This window comes from Apium graveolens, chromosome 3 (assembly GCF_009905375.1).
Source record: "Apium graveolens cultivar Ventura chromosome 3, ASM990537v1, whole genome shotgun sequence".
Classification (NCBI taxonomy): Eukaryota; Viridiplantae; Streptophyta; class Magnoliopsida; order Apiales; family Apiaceae; genus Apium; species Apium graveolens.
The window spans coordinates 244,578,825-244,596,836 of NC_133649.1; positions in this window are offsets into that span (position 1 = coordinate 244,578,825).

Genomic DNA, 18,012 nt, shown 5'->3' on the forward strand with positions numbered 1-18,012 from the left:
TGTAAGTGGCTGGGTGGCAGTCCATCAACACGTAAGAGGCCGGGTGGCGGTCCAGCACAAGGTCCTTATGTGGCCAGGGTGATGACCGGTGGGGGATTCATACATCTACTAGTAGAAAATGTTACTTATTGGTATCTTTGCCTGATCAGCAAGATATCAGGTTTATGCCAAAATTCTTTCCTTTCCAAATTTATTGAATATTGCAATTCTGTTCATACTTTACATGACAGAGGTTTTCAGGAAATGTATGAGAGATATATATATATGGATATATATGTATATATCGGGACTTAATGAAGTATCTCGTAACTTCATTTCATTCAATAATATTTCAAAGATTGAATCTATTCAAGTCTTATCTTGTATTCTCATCTATGTGATGAACTTTTGAAACTAATTATAACTTGAACGGTGGTAGTTCAAGTAGTATTCGGAAAGATATAAGTAAATTGGAGTATCTTATAACTTCATCTTTTAAACTTATATCTAGTAAATGATTATCTTATGCATGACAAAGATTTTCAGAAAAACGTTGAGACAAGGTTAGATATATGAGATCACCTTGCAACGATATTTTTATACAGTTATACACTGGAACTCTGTGTGTATTATGCATGGAAGAGGACTTCCAAGATTTTGAAAAGTATATATGTATATATACTGAATATTTTGCGACTTCATCGTATTAAGATATCAAACTTGGTTCATTTCTTTTGACCAAGACTTTCATGAGTACTATGAGAAGGCTCATATAGTGTTAATCATTATACATATTATTTTGGTGGGCTTGCTGCTCACCCTTGCTTTCTTCTTTCATCACACAACAACAGATAGAAAAGATGAACAGGACCAAGCTCCCGATTCACAAGCGATTAGGAAACGTTCCGCAGTTTCCTATAGGCGTTGATGTCGCTGTAGCTGAGGTAGGAACTACCAATAGGCTAGGCTTTCAACTTTTGATGTACCAGATTATGTATATTTATGAATTGTAATAATGGCAAAGAAATGTAAATTTATTCAGAAACCTGTTTAAGGTGCATTGGCATATAATTGTGGAATAAAACGACTTGTGATTATTTTTGGATATTCATCTCTGAGGCTATAACTTGTGGTGTGTGTGTTTATTGTGGGGTCACAGTACAGAGTAGTTGATTAATTATTAAGATTGGGTGTTATTAAGGGAAATGGAACTCGTGACAACCCGGATCCCCGACCCCGGATTTGGGGGTGTTACAAATTTGGCAAACTTTTTTGCAAAGTTTCTCATCTGTAGAGCCAAAAATAATATCATCTACATAAATTTGAACAAGTATACTAGAGCCATTAACATTTCTGAAAAATAAAGTTTTATCTACAGTACCTCTTGTGAAGTGATTTTCCAAAAGGAACTTTGATAAAGTGTCATACCAGGCTCTAGGTGCTTGCTTCAGTCCATAAAGTGCTTTCAGAAGATAATAGACATATTCTAGAAAATTTGGATCTTCAAAACCAGGAGGTTGACTGACATAAACTTCTTCCTCCAAATCTCCATTCAGAAAGGCACTTTTGACATCCATTTGATAGACTTTGAAATTGGCATGGGCTGCATAGGCTAAGAAGATTCTGATGGCTTCAAGTCTTGCAACAGGGGCAAATGTTTCATCAAAATCTATTCCTTCTTGCTGACAATAGCCCTTAGCAACCAATCTAGCTTTGTTCCTGACAACTATGCCATTTTCATCCATCTTGTTTCTGAATACCCACTTGGTGTCTATTGGATTATTTCCTTTCGGCTTGGGCACCAGCTTCCATACATTATTCCTTTCAAATTGGTTTAGCTCCTCCTGCATAGCTAAAATCCAATCTGGATCCAACAAAGCTTCTTCTACCTTCTTTGGTTCTTCCATGGAAAGAAAGCTGCTGTAAAGACATTCTTTTTGAGTTGCTCTTCTTGTTTGAACTCTAGAAGAAACATCACCAATGATAAGCTCAAAGGGGTGATCTTTTGTCCATTTCCTTTGTTGAGGTAGATTAGCTCTAGATGAAGAGACCTCATTATTGTCTTGATGTGTGATTGAGTTTTGATTGTTAGAAACTCCCCCTGAGTTTATGGATCTTTGATTTGAGAAAGGGGAACTTTCTATAGGTGATCTATCTTGACTTCCTGCTCCTTTTGATAACCCGACGGATGGTGAATTTTGAGTACCGACGGATGAAGCTTGTTGTCTCCCAACGGATAACGCAGATTGCCTTCCGACGGATGAAGCATTATGCAACTCGACATATGTTGAGTTTTGTGCTTCATTGGTGGTAGATTTATCTGCATTATCCTTTCATCATCACTGTCATCACTAACCATCTCCACATTGTCGAATTTGAGGCTCTCATGGTAATCTCCATCTGTCAGTCCTTCAATCTTTTTATCATCAAACACAACATGTATTGATTCCACAACAATATTGGTTCTTAGATTGTAGACTCTATATGCTTTACCAACAGCATATCCAACGAAAATTCCTTCATCTGCTTTAGCATCAAACTTCCCATTTTGATCAGTTTGATTTCTCAGAATATAGCATTTGCAGCCAAAGACATGAAGAAAGTTTAGAGTTGGCTTCTTGTTCTTGAACACTTGATAGGGAGTCATGCATCTTGCTTGATTAACCAAAGAAATATTCTGAGTGTAACATGCAGTATTTACAGCTTCAGCCCAGAAAATGTTGGTAATTTAGATTCTTCAAGCATTGTCCTTGCAACTTCAATAAGTGATCTGTTCTTCCTTTCCACTAGTCCATTTTGTTGTGGAGTCTTTGCTGCTGAAAACTCATGCAGAATCCCATTTTCCTCACAAAATGCTCTCATGACAGAGTTTTTGAACTCAGTTCCATTGTCACTCCTGATTCTTCTAACCTTGAAATCAGGATGATTATTGACTTGCCTTATGTGATTGATGATGATTTCACTAGCCTCATCATTAGACTTTAGGAAATATGTCCAAGAGAACTTTGAGAAATCATCTATAATTACTAGGCAAAATCGTTTTCTTGAGATTGACAATACATTGACTGGTCCAAACAAATCCATGTGAAGCAGTTGCAAAGGCTCTTCAATTGTTGAATAAAGTTTCTTCCTGAATGATACTTTGATCTGCTTCCCTTTTTGGCAGGCATCACACAGTCCATCCTTAGAAAACTCCACTAGAGGAATGCCTCTGACCAGTTCTTTCTTTACTAGCTCATTCATGGTCTTGAAGTTTAAATGGGATAGCTTCTTGTGCCATAGCCAACTTTCATCCTGACTAGCTTTACTGAGAAGACAAGTTACAGATTCTGCATTAGATGAGTTGAAATTAGCTAGGTACATATTTCCTTTTCTCACACCAGTGAGAACCACTTTGTTGCTTCTTTTATTAGTCACAACACAGGCTTCTGAGTTGAAGGTTACTGAATTGCCTTTATCACAAATCTGGCTGATACTCAACAGATTGTGTTTGAGACCTTCCACTAAAGCAACCTCCTCAATGATGACATTGTCCTTTGAAATCAAGCCATATCCCACAGTATAACCTTTGCTGTCATCTCCAAAAGTAATACTTGGGCTAACTCTCTCTTTAAACTCTGTGAGCAGGGTAGAATCACCAGTCATGTGTCTTGAACAGCCACTATCCAAGTACCAAAGATTCTTTCTGTTTCCCTGCACACATCAAAATCAAATCAAGTTAATTTTGATACCCAAGTTTCCTTGGGTCCTTCCTTGTTAGCTTTCCTTTTCTGTTTCTTAGGCTTTATTTTACTTGACTTGGGAATTTCAGATTCATCCTCAGTCATTTGAATTGGGCCTTTGAAACCATTCATTGCAACAGATTTATCATGCATATTATGACTAACAGGAAATGGCATGCTATGGGTAAACATGTTATTCCAGTAAGGCATGCTAAATGGCATTTGTGGCATACTATATGCAGCATAATAAGGATTAGGTGCAAATGGCATATTAGCAAACTGTGCATTCATGTTCTGTGTAGACATAGCATTAATAGGCATGGGAGGCATGGCATTCATGATAGAAAATTGAGGTTGCACAGACATGGAAGTAGGCATGGCAGATTTGCAATTAACAGACAGATGATTTACACTACCACACTTGACACAGATTTTTCTAGGAGCATATTTATCAGGTGTGTAGTTATTGTGTTTGTTAATCCCTACTTTACCATTCCTATTGTTTTTCCTTTTAGTCTCTATTTTTACCTTAATCTTTTCAAGTCTGTCACTTAACTGTTTGACAGTCATGTGACCAACATTAGCCTTTTTCCCTTTCTTAACTTGACTCGACTCTCCTGAAACAAAGTTTTTGGAAACAGACCCATACTTCTCATTCAGCTTAACTAGTTTGGCTTTACTGATGGGCTTCCTTACAGCCGACGGATGATGATTTTCATTAATCGACAGATAAAACTTTTAGTTATCCGACGGATGATCCTCATCATCCATCGAGTCTACATCTGTTAGCAGTCCATCTACCAAATTTGGTTCTAGTTTCTCTTTGTTCTTTTTCCAGGCTTCATCACAGAAGGACTCGATTCCTTGAACTTTGGTGATTTGAGCATGGACATCCCTGGATGTTTTCCATCCCTTAATCACCTCTTGTTCACGCTCGAGCTGCTTCTTCAAAATTTCTTCCTTTTTCAAGGCTCAGTTAATTCCTCCTTAGCAATCTTACACTCAATTCTTAATTTCTCAAAATCAATAAACCGAGACTCAAGTACATTATTCCTCTCACTCAAAAACAAAATGTTTTCTTTGATTTTAGCATTTTCTTTAGTAAGAGACTTAAGTGTAACACGAAAATGATATAACTCTATAGACATGTCATTAATGGCATCATTACACTCAGCTTTAGATAAATGTGCAAGGTTTGTAGTAATTACCTAATTGCTTGAGGAACTTGTTTCTGTCTCATCAGACTTGGCCATTAGGGCTAGATTGACATAGCTGACATCTTCATCTTCATCCAGACCATCTGCTGCCCAGTCATTTTCTTGTGTAATAAAAGCCCTTTCCTTTTGCTTGAGTATATCAAAGAATTTTTGCTTATAATACACAGACTCAAACTTTTTCTTACTGGAATCTGACTTCCTACACTCACTGGCAAAATGTCATGCCAAGCCACATTTGAAACATTTGAATTTTGATTTATCCACCATGTTTCTATTTAGCTTGGCTGCTCCAAAGTTCTTCTTGAACTTGAGCTTGGCAAATCTCCTGAAAAGAAATGCTAGGTGCTCATCAATGTCCTCCATGTCATCTTGGCTCAATGAATCTTCACTTTCTACTGCAAGCCCCTTGCCCTTGTTCTCACAGACCCTTGAAATTGATTCAACAGCTTCCATCTTTACTTCCTTCTCCTTTTCCAACTCAGCAACTAGTGCAATGGATCCTCCTTTCTTCTTTCCTCTCTCCATCCTTTCATCCTGCTCTATTTCAAGCTCATAGGTTTTCAGGATGCCATACAGTCTCTCCAAAGTAAACTCCTTATAATCCTGTGAGTTTCTTAATGAGACTGTCATTGGTTTCCATTCCTTTGGAAGAGATCTAAGGAATTTCAGATTGGAGTCTTTTGTCTGATAGACCCTTCCATGAACTTTAGAGCATTTAGTAGTTTCTGAAACCTACTAAAGATGTCAGTGAGAGACTCACTTTCTTCATTATGAAAATGCTCATATTGCTGAATCAGGAGCTGCATCTTATTTTCTCTAACTTTCTCAATGCCATCACAAATGATCTATATTGTATCCCAGACTTCCTTGGCAGTTTTGCAGTTGATAATGTTGTCAAACATATCTCCATCAACTCCATTAAACAGGATATTCATGGCCTTTTTATCCTTCCTCACTTGTTCAATGTCAGGATCAGACCATTCATGCCTTGGCTTGGGAACTGATGGCTCGTTTCCTGTTGCAGCTCTCATTGGAACATGAGGGCCTCTTTCTATGCAGTCCACATAGGCCTCATCTTGAGAAAGCATATGAAGATGCATCTTTACCTTCCAATGATGGTAATTATCTTTATCCAGAAAAGGAATCTTGACTCCAACATCCTTCTTGTTCATCTTGCATAATTGTTTTAATCTTTAAACTCTTTGTAAGTTAAGAGCTTGCTCTGATACCAATTGTTAATCCCTTAACAATGTGACAAGAATTACAAAAGGGGGGTTGAATGGAATACTTGAAACTTTTTCTTGAAATAAAATGTTCTAACTCAAATATAAATATAAGTGTATTGATTAGCACAATGCGGAATAAAACTTAAGTGAATCAAAACACAAGTATTTAAAAACAAGAGTCTTTAAAAACTTTCTGGTGGATTTGAATGATTCCACCAGAGATATATATTATATATCGAGAGAGCCCTGTGTGCAAGAATGCTCACAGCTGCTTACAAATATTGAACTACTGAGAGTACAGAGAAATGCTAAGAATTCTGCTTACAAATGTTTCTCACTTTTTGTATCTCAGATGTCTGTTTCTATTTGCTACTTTTTGATTTATATATTACCAAGATTACAAAGTCAAAAGATAGAGCCATTATAAAAACTATCGGGTCTAATGCTTTGCTACTTTATTCTCTATTACCCAGTTAATAGGCTTCCTCATTTCATTTGCATACACTTCGACACATGTGACTATGCTGTCACTGTCAACTGATATTTGAATTCTTTATCCGTTGAGTACATGATCATCCGTCGAGTTTATGATCATCCGTTGATGGCTTTATTGATCATCCATCGACTGCTATATTGAACATCCGTTGATAGCCATTTGATCATCCGTCGATGGCTTTGTCAATCATCCGTCGGTACCTATTTTAGCACTTGACTTCATTTCATTTATGCAGATTTACAAGACATCATTTATGTATAATTAATCAACCTATTCTGCATATCTAGTTAAAGTCAATCATGACTTATATGCTACTACAGAATCTATACAAAGGTGTATGCAGAAATGTGCTACAGACTTATTATTACATAAGCTACTCACTCGATGGATAATAAGTCATCATCCGTCGGGACTATAATGAGTTATCCGTCGGGACTAAAATTCTTATCCGTCGAGTGCTACATTATTTCACTAAGTAAAATCTACTTAGGTGTTTTGTTCATGTAATCATCAAGTACACAACATATGCACAACATGAACCCTTTGTTGTTGTCTCCAAAAGTCACCAATAGGACAACCATTTCCTCAAATTGTGATAGTAGGGCTTTATTACCTGTCATATGCTTGGAGCATCCACTGTCAATGATCCATATGACTTTATTCTTCTTGCCCTGCACACAATGAGAAATAAGTATATTTAGCTACCAAAACAGTGTTGGGTACTTTCTTCTTTTTCACAGAAGTTGCAGAAGTAGAGTTTGAGCTTTCAAAAAGAACATCATTCATTGTTTGATTAGCATTATCCTTTTTAACTGTAGATCCATGTTTTACTTCCTTGAGATCTTTTCTCAATTTATGACAGCTTGTCATAACCTTCACATTGCAAGAAATGCAATCAAACTTGTCACATAATAAATAGGGATATTCAGCCAATTCCTCATTGTATTTGCATGCTCACACTTTTGGCTCACTAACAACCTTTCTACAAAGGCGAGTTAGGTGATTTATTGAGCCACATTTTTTACATTACTTCCTTGGAGCATCTGCAACATATGCATATTTGTTGCTCTTGTTTACACCTATTTTTCCACTTCTTTTCTTTTTCTTTTTTCCAGTATTCTCAGTTTTGACTTCCTTGGTTGGTGTCTTTGAAGTTTGGTTTACTAAAGGCTTCTTTTTATTTTTAGTAGTAAGAGTAGTTTCTGCATTGTTCTTCTCATTATCTTAATCTATAATTTCTTGCTTGACGACCAACTTAACTTCACTGAAATAAACCTCATAAGCTTTGAAAAAAGGTGCTTTAACTTTCTTTAGCATTATAGAAACATCATGGTTCACTGCTTCTTTTCCCTTGTCAGCTTCACCTTTCTTGTGAGAATTCAATGCCTCATAGTCCAAACCAATAGCTATGTTAGCACATGGTTTATTTTATCATGATATTTTCCAACCAACTAAGATGCATTTTTATATGATTTGAGCTTCAAATCATTCTTCTCCATTTTTTTATATCCACTTCACTAGCACACTTGAGCTTGTTCTTCAGATATTCATTTTCTTTCTTGACTGTCTCAAGGCTAACAAGCTGTAGTTCCAATTCTTGTCTTTCTATCCCAAGCTTCTCATTAATCTTTAACAACCTACTCATTTCCTCAGTAGCTGCCATCATGCTTGTGTGGATATGAAATATCTTTACACTCATCTTTTCAACAGTTTCTTTATATTGATTTGTATTTAAATCAATTATGGTTAGAGTTGGTACCTCTGATTTAGATGCAGATGATTCTCCTTTCTCTAGTTCCACGAGAGCATAATTCCCAAATTCTTCATTGTCATCATTTACATCTGTATCATCCCAGCTCTTGCCTTCTACAATATAAGCCTTTCCATATTACTTTCTCAAGAGAGCTTCATACTTTGATTCTAATTCTAAATAAGCTTTATCTTTCTTCACCTTCTTTGGCTTTCTGCACTCAGTATCAAAGTGACCTAACTTATCACAATTGTAACGTCTTATGTAATATCCGGGATATATCGTGTAATTATTTTTGCTAATTAAATAATTATTATGTGTGTTCAGTATCTATTCTGTGAATTAATTGTTAAGTGTTATTTGTATTTGGATATTCAAAAATAATATTAATTGAGTATTTTAATTTTTATATATTCAAAATAAAATATAGATAATTGTCATATCTTCCTAATTATTTTTATGTTGATTTATGAATTTATAAGAATCATATAAAATTTATAAAATCTTTTTCCGGGTATTTAAAATCTATTTTATAAAAACGGGAACCAACCGACGTCACCCGTTGTTACATTTTTGGAACCCGAAACTCTTCCGAGAACTCCTTCCTAACCTAATTCTAATATTCCGAGCATTTTCCATGTTTCGACTTTTTCGATCCGGCGTACGGTTCGTCCTGCGCGGGTCCCGGCGCAACATTTTCGATACAATATTCGTTTCGGTAAATCAATAAAACTTGTATTTTCGATAAACGGGAGCTGTTTATTACACTATCACAATTATCACTTCGTAATACGTGTAACCAGGCGCTGAGACCAAGACCGCAGTACAAATTGTACTAATTTGGATAATTATCCCGAAAACCGATACCGTTTGGATCAGTTTTTACAAATAAACGTACCGTTTTATATCCGGAATGATCCAACGGGATACTAATTTTCCGTAAATATAAATAGCCTTTTACCGTATTTTATTTCGTATCAAAATCATTTGCAGACAGATAAATATATAATTTTACAGAGAAAAATCATAAATTCATAAACTGTTCCAAGAATCAAACCAACTTTTGAAGGTGTTATTGATCTTTGTTGGGAAAGCTCGAGTACCAGATTTGAAGGTCTTCAAGAGCTCTATCAGATTCCATAACCTGTTTTACTGCAGAATCAAAGGTTAATTTTATATATTTTTATTAAATTTCGAATTGTTTTGATTAAAAATATGATTTTTTGTTCAGATGATTGTTTGTATGATTTGATGATTGCATGTTATAGAGCTTGTTTTCCTGATGATTTTGGTATATTATACGTCTGATTTGGAGTTCAATAACATGTTCAAATTTGAGTTTAATTTTCGAATTTTAAAATTAGGGTTTATAACCCGTATGAATGTTTTCAATTGAAATTTGGGGGTTTTTGATTTAGGGGTTATTAACTGTTGATTTATAGTGGGTTGTGTTCCTTATGAAATTTGCAATCGATTGATATATAGCTCGTTAATAGAGGATTAGTGAATCGAAGGGAGTTGTGTTTTGAAGGTTTACGATGTTCGCCGGAAACCGGCGATGTTCTTCGCCAATTTCCGGCCAGAACAGGAATGATTAGAATGATTTGTTTGCATGAATATGTTCCTGGTGGAGTGTAGTTGTGATCTGGACAGTTTGGTGGCCTGAGGTGGCCGAAATCGTGTTCTCCGGCCACACTCCGGCGAAGTCGACGGCGGGGCTGGCAAAATTGCAAACAGGCCCCTGTAGTTTTAAAAACGATACAGTTAGGTCCCTGAAGTTTCCAGACTTTGCAAATTTAGGATTCCTGTTTTAAAAATGTTTAAAAATCATATTTCCTATTTATTTTTATTATAAAAATTCGTTTTTAATTTCTGAAAATTCTAAAAATTATTATTTTAATTCGAAAAATTATTTTTAATTCAAAAATAAATCTGAATTAATTAGTTAATTAATTTCAGTTAATTTGTAATTGATTAATTGGTCAATTAATTTGAAAATTAATTGATTTGATTAATTATTAATTGATTTTAATTAATTATTTAATTAGATTTAATTATTTAAAAATGATTTAAAAATTCCAAAAAATAGTTTCGAGCTTTAAAATATTATTCTAAATTATTTCCAAGGCTCGATAATTATTATAAAATTGTTTCAAAGCCAGAATTGGCTAACTGGACCCTGTTTATTTACTCGAAATTGATCCAACGACCCGTTTTAATTCCGAAAAATGTTTTAAAATCATTTTAAATACCAGAAAGCCTATTTATGACCCGAGACTTCTTTATAAATAATATGTCATTGATTACGTGATGTATTATGTGTTATACGTGACTTGTTGATTGACTATCGGTCTATATATTCGGTGTTTACTTGATTATTGCGTAACTTTCAATCCGTTAACCGGATTTGGGTGAAACGAAGGGTAGATAGAAGTATATGTTGAATAGAATCGTATGAGTTGGTTATTGATAAATGCATATGATATGTGAGCAGAAGAGGCAAGACGTAGGAAGGGGAAACAGGTAGTTGAGGAGTAAGACGATTGTGATTGGAAGCGAGTGCAGTGTAGTAAGCTAATACCAGGCAAGTGTTCTGAACTTTCTCGAGATATTGTAGTAGTTGATAGTCCTGTTGATATTGCAAGTGCTTTGAAGCACTGAAACCTAAACCCTGATTTCAGTTATTGTTCTTGAGCCGTAAACCTTATTCTTTCTGAGCCATTGATTATTGTATACCTAAACACGAACCACAAATCTACGATACTACTCCACAAATACATACAAACAAAATCCCAACCACTGAACTGAATTACTTATATACTCAACCCATTGTATCTTATGCTTTGAAAAGACCAAATCCTTGAAACCCTGAAATGTTGATTCCTTTGTTACCCAATTCTTTCATTACCCAGCATCCAAGCTTTGAAATTTACCTTATTGATCCTTACAAGGATTGAAACCCTTTTATTGTTAAACACTCACTGTTGTTAATGATTCTGGTTATTGTTTATTATTGTTTATTCTGTTATTATGTTAGAATTGGATTGTTTTTATAAAATTGTGGACCAGATTCGTGGTCAGACCATATAATGGTCAAGTTAGGCCAATGTGTGCCTTGGATCCAGTAGTTAGAGCAATGTTGTGTGCTTTGCTCGGGGTTAGTGCGTGACTGATCAGCAACCTAACCTTGGTTTTTAAAATAAAAATATAGTATCCAATTCTAGATCATAATCCATTGTTCACTTGATATCATAACCATATTCACTTGATGATCATTATTCTCAGTTTTGTCATTGTGACTTGCTGAGCTAGTTAGCTCATTTGTGCGATGTTATTTATATTCTTTCCAGTTAAAAAGGAACCAGTTGGTAGCAAGGATCCCCAGTCCAGCGCGAGAGCTAGGGATTAAGGTTGAGGAAGCAGAGCTAGTAGGCTTCTTTTGGAATAAATTAAGTTTGTAAAAGTTTGTAATAATGTTTAATACTCAGCTTGAATTTGAATGATTGGGATTTGAATGCTATTCCACCCCCAGGCATGAGGCCACCTGTCAGAGGACCCCCACCTGCTGACTCAGGCTTTACTGGTCATTCAGTTACAGGAGTACCTTTTCAGTTCTCTTCCTAACCTGTCCCATATCATCAGTTTGAGGCTTGTCTTATGGAGCAGCGATTTTTTCAGGGTCAGATTCAGGAGTTACTAAATATTATGCGTACCAGAGAGGTTGGGAGTGGTGAGAGGCGACTCAGAGAGAGGCTACAGGCATTTCGTAGGACAGCTACAGTGAGGATTGCTGAGGCTACACATGAGGACATCACCCCTGATTTCCTAGTGGAGTGGGCTAAGTGGGTTCTAGAGGAGCTTGAGGAGATTGGAGGTCCAGACTTGCCATGAGTCAGAGATTCAGAGATGGAGATGCTGAGCAGTGTTGTTATGGTTGTATAGTATGTACAGTAGTGTGTAGTGTGTATTAATAGACTTTTAAGTTATATTTATAGACTAGCGATGCTGACTAGTGAGTAGGTTGTTGTACCCTTTTGCTTTTACTTTCGAAGCGTCTTTACGCTTGTACTACCTAAAACTTTTGATCTATATACATCAGTATCTTTTCTTTTCCAGCATTATCATTTACTTTATTGCACCTGTTTTACTTTACCTTATTTATTGCACCAGTTATACCCTGTGATACCATGTATCCTGTTTTCCATAACTATTGATATTATGTAAAGAAGCATGCAATTTACTTAGTTACAACTGTTTTCAAAAAGAGATATTTCTGCTTTACAAAGCTTTTCTTTTATGCAAAAGATTTGATTCAAAAGCTAAATAAGTTGTTTGATTCTTTACAGAAAATGCCTCCTAGAAGAAATACCCGTACCAACACCCAGAATGAAGAAACCAGCAACAACAACAACCAAGATGATGCAAACCCAAATGTGAACCCAGGACCCATAGACCCAGTAATAGCCCAGATTCTTCAAATCTTGGCCCAACAAACAGTTCACCTGGCACAACAACAGCAAATGCAGACCAATCCCCAGGTAACTTTTAAAACTTTTCAGGCAATAAACCCACCAGAATTCAAGGGTTCCTTAGAGCCGATTGAAGTAAATGTGTGGTTAAAGGAAATAGAGAAGGCATTTGCCTTAGTGAAGGTGAAGGAGGAACAGAAAGTTGAGTTTGCAAGTTACTATCTGAAGAATGAGGCCACCTACTGGTTGGAGATGGTGAAGACAGTGGAAGGTACAGATGTTATTACTTGGGAGAGGTTTAAGGAATTGTTTCTAGAAAAGTATTTTCCCCAGTTTGTTCAGGATCAGATGGAGCTGAAGTTTTTAGAATTAAAGCAAGGGAACATGTCGGTGGGAGATTATGAAAGTAAGTTTGAGGAATTGTCAAGGTATGTGCCGTCGTATGTAGATACTGACCGGAAGAAAGCCAAGAGATTCCAGCAAGGCTTGAAGCCATGGATCAGAGGGAAGGTAGCTATTTTTGAATTGGAGACCTATGCAGGAGTCGTACAGAAGGCTATGATTGCGGAGACAGAGAGTGAGATGTCCCAGAAGGAGAAAGAAAGCAAGAAAAGGAAAGTTGAGAGAAGTGAGGGTCCGCCACAACCAGGGAAGTTTCTAAATTTTAAGAAGGGCAAGTTTCAGCCAGGGAGAAATTTTAATTTCAGGAGACAGAATGCAGGAGAAGGAGGCCAGAGCAACCGTCCAGCTAATACAAATCAGCCAAATCAGTTGAGATTAACTTTTCCAGATTGTCAAGTATGTGGAAAGAAGCATGGAAGAGTTTGTAACAAGTTGAATGTGGTATGTTTTAAATGCAACTAGAAAGGGCACTATTCGAGGGAGTGCCGAAATCATCCAGCTAGAGAGCCAGCAAATAAGGATCAGCCTACCCGGAATCCAGCAGTGAAGGTTCCAGCCATTGGATTTACGTGCTTCAAATGTGGAAAGCCAGGACATATGGCCAGGGATTGCAAGACACCAGCTCCAGTCAATAATGCATTGAGGATTATGGGATCTACCGCGATAGTGAATAAGACTCCAAGGGCTAGAGTATTTGACATGTCTGTGAAGGATGCGATCCAGGATACGGATGTCGTGGCAGGTATGCTTAACGTGAATTCTTTACGTGCCAAAGTGTTAATAGATTCGGGAGCAACTCGATCATTTGTTTCACAAGATTTTGTTAGTAAGTTAAATTATCCAGTTGAGTATTTAAATGAAATAATGACTGTGGAATTAGCAAATCAAGAACGTGTAACTGTGAATCAAGTTTGTGGGAATTATGAGGTTGAGATTTCAGGTAGTAAGTTTTGTGTAGATTTGATACCATTTAAGTTAGGAGAATTTGACGTTATATTAGGGATGGATTGGTTATCTAAGCACGATGCCCAGATAGATTGTCGAAATAAGAAGGTAATGATGAAAACGCCTGACGAAAGGATATTAACATTCAAGGGCCAGAAGTAAGTAAAGAAGTTCTTAACAATGATTCAAGCTAAGAAGTTATTACGGCAAGGATGCGAGCATTTTGTAGCATATGTGATTGACAGAAGTCAGGAGCCAGCAAAACTTGAAGATATTCCAGTAGTAAATGAATTTCCAGACGTGTTTCCCGACGAATTTCTAGGACTTCCTCCAGATAGAGAAATTGAATTTGCGATCGACTTAGCACCTGGAACAGAACCGGTATCCAAGGCCCCGTATAGAATGACGCCCGTTGAGATGAAAGAGTTAGCGAAGCAATTGCAAGAGCTGTTAGAGAAATGAGTAATCAAACCCAGTGTGTCCCCGTGGGGTGCACCGGTATTATTTGTCAAGAAGAAAGACGGAAGCATGAGACTGTGTATCGACTACAGGGAGCTCAACAAGCTTACGATCAAGAACAAGTATCCATTACCTAGAATTGACGATTTGTTTGACCAATTGAAGGGAGCCAAGTATTTCTCCAAAATTGATTTAAGATCGGGATATCATCAACTGAAGATCAAGCCAGAAGATATACCAAAGACAGCTTTCCGAACAAGGTATGGACATTATGAATTTTTAGTAATGTCTTTTGGATTGACTAATGCCCCGATAACATTTATGAACCTGATTGACAGAATTTTCAAGGAGTATTTGGACAAGTTCGTTATTGTGTTTATAGACGATATTTTAATTTATTCAAAGACGGAAGAGGATCATGCGGAACATTTGAGAATAACTTTGGAGATTTTAAGGAAAAAGAAGTTATATGTTAAATTCTCGAAGTGTGAGTTTTGGCTACAGGAAGTTCAGTTCTTAGGACACATAGTTAGTAATGAAGGGATCAAAGTGGACCCAGCAAAGATCGAGGCAATTACGAATTGGGAGAGACCCAGAACACCCACCGAAGTAAGAAGTTTCTTAGGATTGGCAGGATATTATCGACGATTCGTCCAGAATTTCTCAAGAATTGCAACACCATTGACAAAGCTTACACGGAAAAATGAAAAGTTTATATGGAACGACAAGTGTGAAGAAAGTTTTCAGGAGTTGAAATGAAGATTAATCACGGCACCTGTTTTCTCACTTCCAGACGATCAAGGGAATTTCATAATTTATAGCGATGCTTCTCACAAAGGATTAGGATGTGTTCTAATGCAGCACGACAAGGTGATTGCGTATGCGTTAAGGAAATTGAAACCACATGAACAAAAGTATCCTACTCATGATTTGGAACTAGCAGCCATAGTGTTTGCTTTGAAGATCTAGAGATATTACCTGTATGGAGAGAAGTGTGAGATTTATATGGATCACAAAAGTTTGAAGTATATATTCACTCAGAAGGAACTTAATATGAGGCAAATGAGATGGTTAGAGTTGATCAAAGACTATGATTGCTCGATTAATTATCATCCCGGTAAAGCGAACGTTGTAGCAGACGCATTGAGTCGAAAGGAAAGGTTGAATGTGTTATCAGTACCTGAAGATATATATAAGGAATTTCAGAAATTAGAATTGGAAATTAGAGTTTACAAGCCTGAGGAAGCGAAAGTATACAGTATGACTTTCCAACCGGAGTTATTGGAGAAAATAAAGAAATGTCAGGAAGATGTAATGGATCAAGATATAAATCGTTTGGTAGGTGAAGAATTATGCACGCAAAAGGATGACCAAGGTATTATGAGGTTTTCATCTAGAATTTGGATTCCACCGGTGACGGAGTTGAAGAATGAAATTCTACAGGAGGCACATAATTCGAGGTATTCCATCCACCCAGGGAGTACCAAGATGTATAGAGATTTAAAGAAGAATTATTGGTGGCCAGACATGAAGAGGGAAATTGCGGAATGGGTTAGCAAATGTTATACCTGTCAGAGAGTTAAAGTAGAGCATCAGAGACCAAGCGGATTGCTACAGCCATTGGAGATTCCAGAGTGGAAGTGGGAACATATTGCCATGGATTTTATAGTTGGATTACCAAGGACAAGGGCTAATCATGATGCCATTTGGGTTATAGTGGATAGACTTACCAAGTCAGCTCATTTTCTGCCTATAAATGAAAGATTTTCGCTCGACAAGTTGGTCCATGTGTACCTAAAGGAAATTGTAGTTTGTCATGGAGTTCCAGTGTCTATCGTATCTGATCGAGATCCCAGATTTAATTCAAGATTTTGGAAAAGTTTTCAAGAATGTTTGGGAATGAGATTGAATATGAGTACGGCCTATCACCCCCAAACGGATGGTCAAAGTGAAAGAACGATCCAGACAATCGAGGACATGTTACGTGTTTGTGCTATTGATTTTAAAGGAAGTTGGGACGAGCATTTACCCCTGGTAGAGTTTGCTTATAACAACAGTTATCACGCCAGTATTGGTATGCCACCCTATGAAGCCCTTTATAGACGCAAATGTAGATCTCCAGTATATTGGGACGAAGTAGGAGAACGCAAAATACTTGGACCTGAATTGGTGCAGCAGACAAAGGAAGTTGTAGAAATTATCTAGAAAAGATTGATAGCCGCACAAGATCGTCAAAGGAAATATGGAGACCAGTCAAGGAAGGACATGGAATTTGAAGAAGGAAGCTTGGTATTACTGAAAGTATCACTATGGAAAGGACTAACAAGGTTTGGGAAGAAAGGAAAGCTAAGCCCAAGATATGTCGGACCTTTTGAGATCCTAAAGCGCGTTGGCAAGGTAGCTTACGAATTGGCGTTACCAACGCACATGGAGCACATTCATAATGTTTTTCACGTATCAATGCTTAAGAAGTACAATCCAGATTCCAGGCATGTAATAGAATATGAGCCAATAGAGCTTCAGGCAGATTTCTCATATGTAGAGAGTCCGATAGAAATTCTAGAGGAGAGAGAGAAAGTATTGAGAAATAAAGTGGTGAAGTTAGTAAGAGTATTGTGGAGAAACCCGAAGGTTGAAGAGTCAACCTGGGAGTTAGAAAGTAATATGAGAGAAAAGTACCCTCAATTGTTTTCTTAGGAGATTCTGAGGACATAATCCTTTTAAGGGGGGAAAGATGTAATATCCGGGATATATCGTGTAATTATTTTTGCTAATTAAATAATTATTATGTGTGTTCAGTATCTATTATGTGAATTAATTGTTAAGTATTATTTGTATTTGGATATTCAAAAATAATATTAATTGAGTATTTTAATTTTTATATGTTCAAAATAAAATATAGATAATTGTCATATCTTCCTAATTATTTTTATGTTGATGTATGAATTTACAAGAATCATATGAAATTTATAAAATCTTTTTCCGGGTATTTAAAATCTATTTTATAAAAACGGGAACCAACTGACGTCACCCGTTGTTACGTTTTTGGAACCCGAAACTCTTCCGAGAACTCCTTCCTAACCTAATTATAATATTCCGAGCATTTTCCATGTTTCGACTTTTTCGATCCGGCGTACGGTTTGTCCTGCGCGGGTCCAGGCGTAACATTTTCGATACAATATTCGTTTCGGTAAATCAATAAAACTTGTATTTTCGATAAACGGGAGCTTTTTATTAAACTATCATAATTATCACTTCGTAATACGTGTAACCAGGCGCTTAGACCAAGACCGCAGTACAAATTATACTAATTTGGATAATTATCCCGAAAACCGATACCGTTTGGA